Genomic DNA, 14,857 nt, shown 5'->3' with positions numbered 1-14,857 from the left:
TATCCTACCCGAATGGCCCAAATTGGCTTCGAGCAGGGAATTCGCCCGAAGATGGGTGGGCTGTGCAACTTTTCTACGGGGGGTGGACTCTCGCTGTTACGCTCTCCTTGCTCACCTCACCGCAAGTCGATTATCCCACCCGAATGGTTCGAATTGGCTTCGAGCAGGGAATTCGTCCAAAGATGGGTGGGCTGTGCAACTTCTCCACGGGGGGTGGACTCTCGTAGTGTCGCTCTTCCTGCTCACCTCACCGCAAGTCCATTATCCCACCCGAATGGCCCAAATTGGCTTCGAGCAGGGAATTTGCCCGAAGATGGGTGGGCTGTGCAACCTCTCCACGGGGGGTGGACTCCCGTTGTGACCCTCTTCTTGCTCACCTCACCGCAAGTCCATTATCCCACACGAATGGTTCGAATTGGCTTTGAGCAGGAAATTCGTCCGAAGATAGGTGGGCTGTGCAACTTCTCTACGGGGGTGGACTTTCGGTGTGACGCCCCCATTTCTCACCTCACCGCAAGTCCATTATCCCACACGAATGGTTCGAATTGTCTTTAAGCACGGAATTCGCCCGAAGATGGGTGGGCTCTGAAACTTCTCTACGGGGGGTGGACTCTCGGTGAAACGCTCTCCTTGCTCACCTCACCGCAAGTCCATTATCCCACCGAAATGGCCCGATTTGGCTTCGAGCAGGGAATTTGCCCGAAGATGGGTGGGCTTTTCCACTTTTCCACGGGGGGTGGACTCTCGGTGTGACGCTCTCCTTGTTCACCTCACCGCAAGTCCATTATCCTACCCGAATGGCCCAAATTGGCTTCGAGCAGGGAATTCGCCCGAAGATGGGTGGGCTGTGCAACTTTTCTACGGGGGGTGGACTCTCGCTGTTACGCTCTCCTTGCTCACCTCACCGCAAGTCGATTATCCCACCCGAATGGTTCGAATTGGCTTCGAGCAGGGAATTCGTCCAAAGATGGGTGGGCTGTGCAACTTCTCCACGGGGGGTGGACTCTCGTAGTGTCGCTCTTCCTGCTCACCTCACCGCAAGTCCATTATCCCACCCGAATGGCCCAAATTGGCTTCGAGCAGGGAATTTGCCCGAAGATGGGTGGGCTGTGCAACCTCTCCACGGGGGGTGGACTCCCGTTGTGACCCTCTTCTTGCTCACCTCACCGCAAGTCCATTATCCCACACGAATGGTTCGAATTGGCTTTGAGCAGGAAATTCGTCCGAAGATAGGTGGGCTGTGCAACTTCTCTACGGGGGTGGACTTTCGGTGTGACGCCCCCATTTCTCACCTCACCGCAAGTCCATTATCCCACACGAATGGTTCGAATTGTCTTTAAGCACGGAATTCGCCCGAAGATGGGTGGGCTCTGAAACTTCTCTACGGGGGGTGGACTCTCGGTGAAACGCTCTCCTTGCTCACCTCACCGCAAGTCCATTATCCCACCGAAATGGCCCGATTTGGCTTCGAGCAGGGAATTTGCCCGAAGATGGGTGGGCTTTTCCACTTTTCCACGGGGGGTGGACTCTCGGTGTGACGCTCTCCTTGTTCACCTCACCGCAAGTCCATTATCCTACCCGAATGGCCCAAATTGGCTTCGAGCAGGGAATTCGCCCGAAGATGGGTGGGCTGTGCAACTTTTCTACGGGGGGTGGACTCTCGCTGTTACGCTCTCCTTGCTCACCTCACCGCAAGTCGATTATCCCACCCGAATGGTTCGAATTGGCTTCGAGCAGGGAATTCGTCCAAAGATGGGTGGGCTGTGCAACTTCTCCACGGGGGGTGGACTCTCGTAGTGTCGCTCTTCCTGCTCACCTCACCGCAAGTCCATTATCCCACCCGAATGGCCCAAATTGGCTTCGAGCAGGGAATTTGCCCGAAGATGGGTGGGCTGTGCAACCTCTCCACGGGGGGTGGACTCCCGTTGTGACCCTCTTCTTGCTCACCTCACCGCAAGTCCATTATCCCACACGAATGGTTCGAATTGGCTTTGAGCAGGAAATTCGTCCGAAGATAGGTGGGCTGTGCAACTTCTCTACGGGGGTGGACTTTCGGTGTGACGCCCCCATTTCTCACCTCACCGCAAGTCCATTATCCCACACGAATGGTTCGAATTGTCTTTAAGCACGGAATTCGCCCGAAGATGGGTGGGCTCTGAAACTTCTCTACGGGGGGTGGACTCTCGGTGAAACGCTCTCCTTGCTCACCTCACCGCAAGTCCATTATCCCACCGAAATGGCCCGATTTGGCTTCGAGCAGGGAATTTGCCCGAAGATGGGTGGGCTTTTCCACTTTTCCACGGGGGGTGGACTCTCGGTGTGACGCTCTCCTTGTTCACCTCACCGCAAGTCCATTATCCTACCCGAATGGCCCAAATTGGCTTCGAGCAGGGAATTCGCCCGAAGATGGGTGGGCTGTGCAACTTTTCTACGGGGGGTGGACTCTCGCTGTTACGCTCTCCTTGCTCACCTCACCGCAAGTCGATTATCCCACCCGAATGGTTCGAATTGGCTTCGAGCAGGGAATTCGTCCAAAGATGGGTGGGCTGTGCAACTTCTCCACGGGGGGTGGACTCTCGTAGTGTCGCTCTTCCTGCTCACCTCACCGCAAGTCCATTATCCCACCCGAATGGCCCAAATTGGCTTCGAGCAGGGAATTTGCCCGAAGATGGGTGGGCTGTGCAACCTCTCCACGGGGGGTGGACTCCCGTTGTGACCCTCTTCTTGCTCACCTCACCGCAAGTCCATTATCCCACACGAATGGTTCGAATTGGCTTTGAGCAGGAAATTCGTCCGAAGATAGGTGGGCTGTGCAACTTCTCTACGGGGGTGGACTTTCGGTGTGACGCCCCCATTTCTCACCTCACCGCAAGTCCATTATCCCACACGAATGGTTCGAATTGTCTTTAAGCACGGAATTCGCCCGAAGATGGGTGGGCTCTGAAACTTCTCTACGGGGGGTGGACTCTCGGTGAAACGCTCTCCTTGCTCACCTCACCGCAAGTCCATTATCCCACCGAAATGGCCCGATTTGGCTTCGAGCAGGGAATTTGCCCGAAGATGGGTGGGCTTTTCCACTTTTCCACGGGGGGTGGACTCTCGGTGTGACGCTCTCCTTGTTCACCTCACCGCAAGTCCATTATCCTACCCGAATGGCCCAAATTGGCTTCGAGCAGGGAATTCGCCCGAAGATGGGTGGGCTGTGCAACTTTTCTACGGGGGGTGGACTCTCGCTGTTACGCTCTCCTTGCTCACCTCACCGCAAGTCGATTATCCCACCCGAATGGCCCGCATCGGCTTCGAGCAGGGAATTCGCCCGAAGATGGGGGATATGCTCCTGGGAGGTAGCGCCATTTGCATTTAAAGGGTGGATGATTCTCTGAATTCTGCAATTCATAGTATTTATTGCAGCATGCTGTCTTCTCTATTGATGCATGAGTCAGGAGATGCACCGTTAAAAGTTTTCTCTCCTTTTTTTCTTAACACTACTATTTGGTCTCAGTTTGACTAAACAACGTTGCAGTTTTCAATATTTACGCGTGATAAACACAAAAGCCTATTTTCATTGAAATCAAGGTGGAGCGAAAGGAAATTTACTCATTCCTAGGCGAGATGTAGTTCATTGGATGGGCGAGCGAGCGTTGTGGGTTGACTGGGGTAGAGAATGAAGGTTCCCTTTGCATTGTGGGTAATGGTGGACATTTTTGACGCGGAACACACAGTCCTGAGGTTAGAGAAAAATATTATAAGTCTAAAACCAACTCTTCATTTCCCGTATTCGATCACAGCATAGGTTGGCAAATGGAACACAACTCACGGTAATACCGGCTAAACTAAAGATCACCATAGACAGGAATATTGAAGAGTTGCTGATAAACTTTCTCCGCCTGGATCGATCCACCAGCCATCGCCAAAACAATAGCGCTGAAAAGCGCTTTCAACGATGGAAGGATGGAAGACACGTCTCAGTTCTTTGAAAGGTGCCAGTGACTTGCGGGTATCGGGACTTAATGATGTCCTTAAACCACCAGACGGCTCAAATATTGAGAATAACTACGCCACATGAATGTAACATCACACAACTGCGAACGCTCATTAACATAACCTTACTTTCCCGCCAAAGGACGTCACAATGCTGTGCGAAATGACTGTTTCCCAGATTCTCTCGTGTTTTCATCCTTGCACAACGACAACGAAAACTATGGATACATTACATTTCCAAACGAGTAAGTTACCATTAACTTCTAGCTTGCAGTTCTGTACTATAACAGTAACGACATTAAAACAAAGCATATAACTTTTAAAGTATTAATTGAATTCGTCATTCAATTTCATAACCATTTCCCAATGCAATCCAGGGATGTCAAGGGAACACTGCCTGACATTTCCTATAAATTAAACACTGCAGAAAAATTTACACTTACCTTAACCCTTTATGCCCTAACAGTGATCAGCATCAAATGTCTCTTTGTAATGAAAATGCTTATTCAACTCTTGAGGTGAGGAGAATTTAGCTTATGATCACCCAAGGTGTATTCTCTTGAGATTTTAGTAGTAGTAAGACAGAAACATTCTACTTTCTAGAGAATGAAACTGGTTCTTCAAATTTATAGCTCACAAATTTCATCTTTGAGACAAAGGATGACATATGAAAACAATAATGAAGCAAACTAAATGCCCAAAATTACTACTCATGGATTAAGGTTGATGTCAAGGCAGCCATGTTGGTGTAACAGGAACAGTTTTTTTCTCCTGAAAGTTAACTTCAATTTTTGTGTAACCAATTGTTCTTTTTATGGGTACACCAACATGGCAGCAGTAAAAACCAAACACCTATTCATTGAATAATTAAAGCAGAAATGGGAAATATTATCAATTGAGTGCCATGCATCATATTTTTGCAATATGAAACTTACCTCATTAGTGTCCCATTAGCCGTGGTAGGCGTACACCATCACATCACTACATTGCTTGGAGCGAGAATTTAATTCCATTTTGTCAACAATAAAACTTTAAGTTAATTTTAAAAATATTAATGGCACAAACAAAATAACAATGGTTAGGAGTTAGCTAACACTAGCTTTTTGTAAATGCACAACCTTGTGTCTAAATCATACCCCAAAGTTAGTGAAAACGTAGGGTATTTTATTTTAAGCTACTCGCAAGCTTTGCAAAAAAAGTTTCCTTGTTGGCAAAGGAAAGGTCAGCACTTCTGTTTAGTGGCAAATCATGCAATTTTCGTGTTCACACTGGTTTTCACAGCACTGAGTTATGCCTTTTGGGTTCTCTAATAATGTCTCATATGCACAAGATAATTATTGTATGAGAAAATGTACAAAAGTGTCCCAAAACGTTGATTTTAACATTGGTGTCTACAATTAATATGTCAGTGGAGCTCTGACAATGACTATATCTATAACCTCCACAATACAGATGCTTCTCCAATTAATCTACTTTCAAACAACCCGGCCCTGTAATATGGACACTACAGGGATACTGGTAAATGCTAATCCATGATTAGAAGTTAATCGGCAGTTTCATCGCGCTCCTTTAAAATGGTTTTAAAGGCTAATCTTGATCTAAAGGTAAAGAATAGTCTAAGTAAAAGCTGAGAGCCAAAAATCTCTTCGAAGAATCTTTGTTGATTAGCGATTAAATTCGAGTCAAAGTTTGAATTAATCCAGGATTAGCTTAATCGGGCTTTGAACAACTGGGCCCAGAAGTTTAACTTAATGCAAATAATTCTTCCTCAATGTACACACAACCAATACTATGACACTGTTTCTTCAACAAGGGTTCTTTTTATCTCTCATGAAAATCCATCAACACCAACGAAACTCAAATTTGGTCTTTTTATTATTCCCTTTATAGTAAATAATTGAACATTTAATTATATATTAATATTGTAAGGAGAAATAGCATGCTAACCACTCCTGAGCATTAAATTTATTACAAATATAATCCTACTGACCTTAAACCTTAGCAAAATGCTAGAAACAAAATTAGTATCAATTTTCGGAAATGTTGAGATTCCTTTCATATCCATGGAAGTATGTAGAAACATTCGAGCTCTCTTGATTTTATAAGTGGACGAACCTCATTGAAAAAAGAAACAGACACATATAAAGTAACAAGCTAGTTGAATAATATATCCAAACTTTTCCATTTTACGGGCCATGTTGACAAGAATCATCAAATTACAGCTGTAATTACTCAAGCCCATTCCCTATTATTCTTATTACGGAAAATACCCAATAAAATAAGAACAATAGCACAAATTACACCTTCCGAAACTTACACAGGAAGTTCCAGTATAAAAGGGGCCTGACCTGCCCATTCTTACCTTCAGCCCTTTACCAAGGTAAACAACTGGCAAACATGCATTTTTTTGAAAAACTAGTATTGACAACCTTGGCTTAGTTTTCGGTATAAACCCTGTTAAGCCAATTAAAAAACAAATCCTCATATTGCTGTTGTGATAGTAAGAAATTTTCAGAGGAGAATTGAGTCAGCAAAGATACCAAAACTGGATGGCATCAACATCTCCAGTTAACAGCCACATAGGTGTGAAAGGAAGGAGGGGCTTGCCCTTTCATAGAGGAATTACATCTTTAAATTTTAAAACAATCTGTCCTGTTCAAACTACGACTGACTAGGTTTGCCATTATGTTTACAAAGAGTATGGCTGTTATGATTATCTCTACTATAATCATTTATCAATCTGCATTCACTTTCATTGGGGTGCCTGCTTAACAATTATAATGGAAAATACAAAGTTCATATAGATCTCTATTGGAAATGAACCCACTGCATAGACTGCAATTTTGCCAGATTGACAGTGCTGTATGGAAAACCAGTGGTCAGTTCTCTCTGGTGACTTTCATTCCACCTGTTTAATTAGAATGCCAACACTGTAGCCTGTAAAGGCTGTAAAATGTTTACTCTGCAGAAATTTGCATGTCTGCATGACATGTTTACTGCTAATTTATTGCACAGTTGGAATTGAAATCATCAGAAAGAAAGCTGTTTTGTTTGTTATATTTTAAACCAGGTGAAGCCAGAACTGGAGCTCATCAGCCCAACTCTTCCAGTTCTGGCTTGCCTGTCATCAAGTTAAGCATGCAAATTTATCATGAATTATGTGTGTATGTATAAGTAAGTCTGACAAAGAAATAACATTTTCTTCCTCTACAAAACAATGTTTTCACTTTTTTAAGGGGGATAAGAATCTTTGTTAAGAGGTAATGGGCAGAGTATAGTGTGCAAGCCACTTAAATAGTTGATACAAATGCACATTAGTTACTAATTACAGTAGAAGTTATCACATCCCTATTGACAAAGAAGCTGTTGAGTGTGAATGTCTCATTAACCTTGAGAACATTATCATGCTAATAAAGATCTAGTTACACGAGTGAAGTATTCTGCTCGCTTGGTTTATAAGTAGTGATCCTTACATCCATCATGACTGATACTTGACGAACCACTCCAGTATAGTTTGTCCTCATATGAACCATTGAAATGTGCTATACAGAAAACATCCAATCATGCCACTTTTCTAAAGAGTTCGGGCCGCATTTCCCACTTGAGTTTGACATGCCTTTGGAAACAGTAATAATAATAATGATGATGATGATGATGATGATGATGATGATGAACAATAGTAACTAATAATAATAATAATAATAATAATAATAATAATAATAATAACAATAACCTCTAATTACCATTGGTAAGCATTTATTGCTCAGGGTGCTAGTGAGGCCAAGAATTATACTTGGCAAGCAAATAATTCAAATAGAACATAACAATTTAAAATCCAAAATGGCAGAATGTAGAGCAAGTGGGCAGACAGTCACTTGAATCACCCACCACCAGATTTCAAGTGCAGCACCATAAGTACAGAGGCAGCATGCCTGAGTGGTTTCACTACACTTAAACATATTTAAAGATGACACTAACATAAATACTGCTAACAAAGGGGCTTGTGCTTGTTGATGCTGTCAGAAACTATTAAATTATATTGTATTGTATCTCTATTCAGCGTTCCATTGTCATTTCAACATTCTCTACAATAAATCCAATAAACCTTGTCAAGAACAACTGTTTTTTCCATTAAAATATTGAAAATCCTAGGAATCAAATATGCATTGATAAATTGTAAAAGACAGTACTTTTCAGTGCTTTCAAATAAGAACTGAACATAAATTATTTACTCTTAGAGAAAATGAATTTACCCCTGCAAATGATGGCTTCTGAGGAATCAATAGAATACACATTTGTGTCACATGGACAGGTCTATCGCAACCTACTGACTACAAGAGTAATGTAAAGACCTTCAAACAACATTTGACACTGCGTCTTAATGAAACAAACATCAGATGTATGTAAATTCAAAATGAAGCCAACTACTCCTCGCAGTACTGAAAAATATTTATAAGTAAGTACACTTTGATTATCTGGGAATACTGTTTGTTGTGACATATGATATTTCTACAGCCTGCACTGGTCATCATTACAATCAAATAAATTGTGAGTCATGGCTGGATGGTATTAGGTCATGAATTAAATAACAAAGTCAAAATGTTACTTAAGAAGTGATGTTACTGGCTGTGAAAGGTGTAAAAATGCATTCTTGCATTTGGACCTGTTAGTCAATCGTTTGTCTATTGTTAGCAAAATAACGTTTTGAATATTGTCTCTGCCTTGTTGTCCTAAATTCATTGATTTATGCCAGTCTAACCGATGAAGTAGCATGACAGTCACAGGATTTTATATTGTTAACTGCTTCCTGTCCGTCTGTAAGTTTGCCTGTCTTAAGGTTACCGTATACCTTCAGAGGTGTGTCGCGTCCAAGCGATGTAGTGCATCCAGTTTTTGGCTTACTTTGGTGACTTTCTTGCGCCAATTTTGTGCAAATAAATCCATTAGTTTAATAAACAACCCTAAGTTCAGTTTTTAAATGCGGGATACCCCAAGCGTTTAATGTCTTACACAGTGAACAGTTTTCTACAAGATCCACCCAAAGATGACTATTTTATCCCGAGTTTTCTTTTTGAAGAGCGTAAGAAGATTTTCATCAAGCTCCCTTACTGCCAAATAAATGAAAAACTTAGGAAAACCTTTCATCTCTAAGCTGAACAATTTCACGGGTTTCAAACACATTTTCATCGTCCTCTAGCAAACAAGACCAATCAAAAGTCTTTTCAACCTTGAGGACAAAAACACTCACAGATCACAGATTAACATGTGGTCTATAAAGGCGACTGTTCTTGCGGTGTTGATTACATCGGGGAAACCAGGAGAAATGTGGAGGTGCGAATCGATGAACATTCAAACCCCTCTAATGACTCTGAACCTGCCCGTCACCTACGGGAGAATCCGACCCATTCTTTTAGTTGGCAAATACTTTGTACGGCCCAATCTTTTCACAAGCGCAGGATCATTGAAGGCTTAAAGTGCCCCTAACCCTTCAATTCGTTTTCTTTTGGTAGATTTCCATATCTTTCAAGAACTCATTTTCGAAAAATTTTTTGAGAAATATTGATTCCTTTTTTTTTACGAGCGCTAGAAGTGAAGGCAGTCTTGTCGATATTTTCACCTATCGTTCGCATTAGACCCCCACTCGCCCAAATATGGAGCGTGACGTAAGAAAAGGATAATGCTTCAATTGTAAACAGACAAAATGGTTGAAAAATGTGTGGTTTTTGGATGCAGCAACTCTCGAAATGTAGAGAAAGGAATCAGCATGCATAAGATTCCTTCTGAATCCTTCTGGTGTCCTTTTCTTACGTCACAGCTGAGAAAGTGTCAAATATTGGACGCTTCTCATTTTTCGAAAATGAGTTCTTTACAGATACGGAAATCTGCCAAAAGAAAATAAATTGAAGGGTTAGGGGCACTTTAATGATCCAGCAATGGAGCCCAGTCTGAACAAACAAGTCCATTCTTACGTAGCAAAACTGTTCCCATCGGGAATCACCTAAAGCATATAAAATATACATGAAACGGACGGTCTTTTTACCCTGAGGATGACTTGATTAGTCGAAATCGTTTGGTTTTTAATATCGTTTTAACTTTTTAGCCCTGTAAATAGTATGGTAAATCTCAAGCGAATATTATGGACAAAAAAATTATTGAAAAGATCGTAAAAAAATAATTCACAAGCGCATGCCATCATTCACTTTTTAAGATTTGCGGACACACGCTTGGCTAGTGTTTAAGCGGCAGTCATCAATGAAATCCTCTTGTGGAATTTTGTGGAAAGGTGTCCTAGAGCCTCTTACGCATGTGCGTACCGACCTTAAATCTCAAAAGAAAGCAATGTTCTAATACAAGTGATAGTAATGTGATAAGGTTCCTCATTCTTTTCTGCGAGCTTCTCGGCTAGGCGCTTGGGAAAGCAATTGCAGTCGGCTCCCATCCCACCGTTGGTTCAAAAAACTAGGGGAGTGAAAGATCCCATTTCAACATCCAGCACCCTCTGTTGGTAATTCCGCTATAATAATAATAATAATAATAATAATAATAATAATAATAATAATAATAATAATAATAATAATAATAATAATAATAATAATAATTTTGAGTTTCGCTTGGCTCACAGGTTACGCTACGCGCCCTCTGGTGCTTCTTATGCTGTGCATACAGATAGTTTTACTGCGCATAATAAAAATAATAATTTTTAAATAATGAGAACTCTTTATTCACATATTTCTAGCAAATTGCTATTCACAAGTTAAAAGTAGAAAAAAGAATTATTAAAAACTATTTACAATTCATTTCGATGAAAAAAGAGACCACTTTCAAGCCGATTTTATTTTCTCATTAAGTTACTATACTTATTCTTATTAAAAAAATCAATAATATATACAAAGTTAAAAATCTTAAAAAAAGGGAATAAAAACCGACATCAAATGGAAGGCTATCAAGAAAAGTAAGAAAAACTAAGAAATAAATAAGAAATAAATAAATAAATAAATAAATAAATAAATAAATAAGAAGAAGAATAAACTAAGAAATAAATAAATAATAATAACAATAATAGATCTCTTTATTAAAATATTCTAAGGAAAATTGATATTTACAAGTTAAAAGTAGAAAAAAAGAATAGTAAAAAACCTATTCACAATTCCATCGTGATTAAAAAAAGGTATTTCGAAGCACAACAGAGCCATTTTCAAGCACAATTTGTTTAAAAATAATAATAATAAATTTAAAATAATAACAATTTACAACCTATTACGAACGGTTTGCTGTAAGGACCGACTAAGCGTATACAAAATAGAAAAAACCGATTTCCCCAAACTTTGCCAGAATAAAGGGCTTGGTGAACTACCTCTAAAAATATAAGTTTCATTTTGTTTAGAGCTTTATTTATTTGGGGGGAATTTTTTTAAGATTTTACCCATGGAGGCGGGCTAAAATCACGCCGAAGTAGGCACTTTTGTAGAAGCTCCCTTTTATACAAGGAGCCTTTTCTTGAAAAGATTAACCCAACAGAAGGAACAATTTTATTTTCTTAGATGACTAGCGGCGTTAAAGTTAAATAAAACGTAAACATGAATTTTTGAACAATTTTTTAAGTTGCGCCTTTTTACCGGTGATTATAACAACCTAATTTTGGCTAAATTCAAGGACAAAAAAAGCATTTTGGTACATCGCTTTGCCCCACGAAACTACACTCCGGGAAAACATAATCATTTCAACTAAACATTGATCGAATAAAAAATTGGGGTAAATTAAACAGCGAGTTCTCAGAGCGTTTTCAAAACATGTCACTTCAGCAATTAAGAGCGACCTTTGACCTTTTATATCGAGGGGAAATATAAACGAGAGCTCATAAACCTTGACTTTCCTTCGCCGAAAGACGCTTATTTTTACTCTGCTGGCACATTTTGAGTAAAGGAAAACTACACATTTGAATTTGAAGTTATGTACTAGCTATGAAAGATAATTTGAAAAGCAAAATTAGCAATTCAATTCGACTTTGCGTAGGCGGTTCCGATTTGTTTACCACGAAATTGCGATTTTAAAGTCTGTTTACAACACAAATACGGCATCCACTACAAGGTAAACCTCATTCTACTGAATGATTAATGAATCCTTCTTACCTTAGAGATCTTTTCTTGACTAAAAAAAGACATAGCCTGCATTCATTGCAAAATTGTTAAGCCGCCCGATCGCTAAACGATTAACCAAAAAAAGCCACAGGAATCCCACTGTATAAAATTTTACAATACCGGGACCGCACAGCTCTTTTTATTTATTTAACAGTGATTCGTTTTGCACTGTACTGTCCATTAACAATGAACTACCTTTATATGACAAACGTTGCGACTTGTCAGATCTCTGTGACATTTAGGAAACTGCGATAAAAATGGGAATGATATAGGCTAATTCCACATTGTGGCTGTACCCATTTTTTCTTTCTTGTGATCTTACCACTTGCTGTCAATCCAACGAAGTCTTAAGTGAAAAAAGATACAGAAACAGAAATAAATTTCTTGCATCACAAACAAGTAATAATTATAATAAAACAATAAACTTCAAGCAAAACTATAGATAGGGATACGGCGACTGTCTCGGGTGAGTAGTAATATGAGGTACCACACCCATTTACAAGATCTCTTAAGGTGATTCCGCTGAAAAAGAAGGAGTATTAAAAATTGTCTAAGACTTGGTCCTGATCATGACTATGTTATGAGCATTACAAAAATGTAATAAAAAATGGGGGTCACCGTGCTCGTTTTTGTGCAACCTGGATGGCTATTATAGTAAATACATGGCCCACAAGGTTTATATTAGGAACGCTAGTAATCAGAAAAGGGAACTATCATTTCTAGAAAAATTAGTTTCTTGCATTAAAATATCGAAGCAGTTCAACAAAATTTACTCTAATCTTACACAACAAACTATTTTCACTGAACAGGAATTAAGATTATGAAAGAAATTAAAGATTTTGCTGCGTGTGCACGTAAGCAGCACTACCTAAATACGTGCTTTTTAAAGCATTCAAATAAAAATATCTCAAAGTAGACCATTAAACTTTTCTTTAAATCGCGATATATAGTGGTCAAACGTATGACATTTAAATTGATGCTTTAAAAAATGGGGTTCACCGTGCTCGTTTAGAAGAAAAGGACCATTTATTTTCCTGCCGAGCTTAACCTTAAGGAAATCCCGTAATGTTCTGCGTACGCGCGCTAAATGACGCGAAAAATTATGCGGAAAAGGACTCTGCTTTGCGCCTTGGGTGAAATGCGTCTGTAGACGCCCCAAAAAAGCCGTTAGCATGTATAGATGATATTCCCTTCTCCCCTGACACTGACGTCCCATGCCATGCCCATCCAATGGGAGCGGCACAGATCCTCTTATTTGAACGCCATCTGATACCAAATGTGTCCCGATGTCTCGGTCAAATAGTGAGCTCAAGGTGACTTTCGCTTTTCTCAAAAATGCCTTTGAAGGTAAAACAGTCAATTACTACAGGTACTTTACCTTGCTTTTTACCTTGGAAATTTTAACATATAGAAAATAGAATGCATTAATGTTTTATTCACCACCGCCCACATTTGTTGTTTCCCCCCCCCCCCCCCCTCCGCCCCTGACCTGAATGAATTAATAAATTCAATTTCTCTTGTCACATACATTCGGTTCCTTGAAGGCCCGCAAATCTAATAAGTCACGTTCTCTTCTTGTGAAACAAACAAGGCTATCATGCTCGTCCGTACATCTTTTGTGGTTTTAGGCAAAAAATCCTTCCTCACGGACTTAAGTATTGATGATCAGGGAAACTTTTCGCTTTTTGAAAGCTTTTTGCCTTTACGTTTGCGGTAGCTTAGTTGTTTCGTGACTTTTAAACACGTTTTAATTAAATTAAATTATTTTAAGCGTTTCGTAAACGTATCGAAAACATCGCAATGTTTACTAACGTTTGCGGCCTTTTACCTCTGTTAATTTCGCTACAGCCGGAACGGTTTTGGTTTAAAAATTACTCGTTAGACTGATCCGTGACGATTCTTGATATAAAAAACGCAAATCATATACAAATTTAACCACGTTAGCTGAGTTATAGGTTAATTGTAACTTTCAACGTTAAAAAAGAAGGAAAAGAAAAGAAAAAAAACTCTCTTTGTTTTGAGAGTAAATATTTTTAAAATACATGTAATTTATGTTGGGCATTCATATACACAGTACACACCACTAAAACATACCTGCCCGTGCCGATAACAACTTTGCTTCAGTCTTACATAGCGTCTCGAGTGTTGGAATAACGCAGATGCCCTTGCATGGATTTGGTACACTTGGCAAGGATTAAGCTTTTCACATTGGCTAAATTGTTCACACTTAAACCACATGTTCCCCCTACAATCTACCCATATTCACACACAGCCATATATAAGCACCACTGACTCCGGTGGTCGTAGCCACCGACGATAAACTCCACTGTATCGCCCCATGAAACGGAATCCACAGAGGTATTGGATTCCGGATTCCATCCCTCTGGATTCCGGATCCCAACCCTCTGGATTCACTGGATTCCGGATTCCAACCCTCTGGATTCCGGATTCCAACCCTCTGGATTCCGGATTCCAATAATTTGGAATCCAGATTACGGTGTCCTTGGTTCTACTCGTATTTTCAGCTCTAGTGTAATAATTTAAACAAAACACAGACCTTTATCCCATATTGTAGTGGAACAACAAGTCATGATTCCGTTGGGAAAAAACACCGATACCCTCTCATAGAACAAAACATTTCGAAAACGTCATTCTGGCAATTCCTATATCGACAGAGGTCAAACTATTGATCACTTAGGTCTTAATAGGAGAGATGAGACATGAACATTTTTCCCGTC

General features: G+C 40.5%; 1 long non-coding RNA gene and 1 pseudogene across 9 annotated transcripts in view; both read right to left on the bottom strand.

Moving 5' to 3' along the window:
• Nucleotides 1-3,317: 3,317 nt before the first annotated feature.
• LOC146449992 (5.8S ribosomal RNA) lies at nucleotides 3,318-3,463 on the bottom strand (annotated as a pseudogene).
• Nucleotides 3,464-3,557: 94 nt separating this feature from the next.
• LOC146449991 (uncharacterized) overlaps nucleotides 3,558-14,857 on the bottom strand; it is a 22,003-nt gene continuing 10,703 nt past the window's right edge. For all 9 annotated transcript variants that reach the window (XR_014860436.1, XR_014860443.1, XR_014860444.1 and 6 more), the window contains one exon: nucleotides 3,558-7,597. This is a non-coding gene — a long non-coding RNA (uncharacterized LOC146449991). The remainder of the gene's footprint in view (nucleotides 7,598-14,857) is intronic.

The sequence above is a fragment of the Pavona decussata genome, unplaced genomic scaffold, assembly GCF_977016875.1.
Source record: "Pavona decussata unplaced genomic scaffold, jaPavDecu1.1 SCAFFOLD_524, whole genome shotgun sequence".
NCBI lineage: Eukaryota > Metazoa > Cnidaria > Anthozoa > Scleractinia > Agariciidae > Pavona > Pavona decussata.
This window is presented reverse-complemented; position numbering and strand designations above follow the sequence as displayed.